Source organism: Vicugna pacos, chromosome 13, assembly GCF_048564905.1.
Source record: "Vicugna pacos chromosome 13, VicPac4, whole genome shotgun sequence".
In the NCBI taxonomy this organism is placed as follows: Eukaryota; Metazoa; Chordata; class Mammalia; order Artiodactyla; family Camelidae; genus Vicugna; species Vicugna pacos.
In genome coordinates this window covers 199,248-200,642 of record NC_132999.1, presented here as the reverse complement: position 1 = coordinate 200,642, position 1,395 = coordinate 199,248, and the positions used below count along the sequence as shown (strand labels likewise).

At 61.8% G+C, this 1,395-nt stretch overlaps 1 pseudogene; it reads right to left on the bottom strand.

The window, feature by feature from the left end:
• Nucleotides 1-353: 353 nt before the first annotated feature.
• On the bottom strand, nucleotides 354-986 carry LOC140700845 (ubiquitin-conjugating enzyme E2 D2 pseudogene; annotated as a pseudogene).
• Between the last annotated feature and the right edge of the window lie 409 nt (nucleotides 987-1,395).

Genomic DNA, 1,395 nt, shown 5'->3' with positions numbered 1-1,395 from the left:
CACACCATACCCACCACCCCTCACCTTGCCGTTATCCAAATTGAAGTCAATAAGGAAAGCTTTTAATCTCGCACCGAGGTTATGCCTGGAGAACTGGCTTGTCGCACACACACTTCTCTGCTGGGAGGCAATGTTGGTGCAGAAGTACAGGAGTTCTAGTTTGTTGTACCAAGTATGTGCAACACGCAGCACTGCTGTATCAGGTAAACATGTGCACAGGGGAAGATGAGGTGTGGGCACATAGAACACTGTCAGATGGAAATCAAAAGTACTTTCTCTTTCAGAGTTCCCCTATTTTTATTTGTAGAGGTTATCCTATAATTTCTTTTATTACATCACATACTTTAATTACATCACATACATGACATACACATCGTCCATTCCCGAGCTATTCTGCTGTATTTTTCTCTCTGTTTTGTAGATCCTCCAAGCAGTCTCAGGCACTAAAGGATCATCTGGATTGGGGTCACACCGCAGAGAACAGATGGACAAGAGTACTTTTGAAATAGTGCTGGAAACCACTATGACTGCAGAATATCAGGACACCTGTTGCCATGACTGTTGGTATTTGGACGGTAAATTCTTGTTGTAAACACACCCTTTGCTAGTTTGAAGGAGTAACCTGTTGGGAAATGAGGTGTCAAGAAAAATACTCCACCCTGATCAGGACGGTCGTTTGGCCCCATTATTGTAGCTAGCCAATGGGCCGTATCACCTCCAGTGGGACCTGCTGAACACTGTGCTGGGGGCTCCCATGCCTGGTCATTCAATTCAACTTGGATTCTCTTCAGAGCCATCGTGGGAGGCGGGCGGCGGCCCCGGGCGAGGACGGGGGCAGGGGAGGGACGGGGAGCGGGCGAGGGGGCACGAGGCCGCCTCGGTGATCGCGGATTGGCGGGAGAAGATGGGGCGATCCGGAGAGCGGGTCCGGGGGGACTGACTGAGGCCGGGGCCCACGTGGCGCCTGAGCCTGCCGCAGCGGTTGCCGCGTCACCCGGCGGCGGCCCCCGTGTGCGGTGCCACCCGAGCCGCCGAGCCTCCGCCCGAGCCGCCGCCGCTGCCGCCGCCCGAGCCTCCCAAGCCGCCGCCGCCCGAGCCCCCCGAGCCGCTGCCGCCACCGCCCGAGTTCCCCGAGCCGCCGCCGCCCGAGCCCCCCCCCCCCGAGCCGCCGCCGCCGCCCGAGCCGCCGCCGCCTGAGCCGCTGCCGCTGCCGCCGCCGCCCGAGCCCCCAGAGCCGCTGCCGCCGCCCGAGCCACCGCCGCCGCCGCCCGAGCCGCCCGAGCCGCCGCCGCCGCCGCCCGAGCCCCCCGAGCCGCCGCCGCCCGAGCCGCCCGAGCCCCCCGAGCCGCCGCTCGAGCCGCCGCCGCCGCCCGAGCTGCCCGAGCTGTGCAGAGG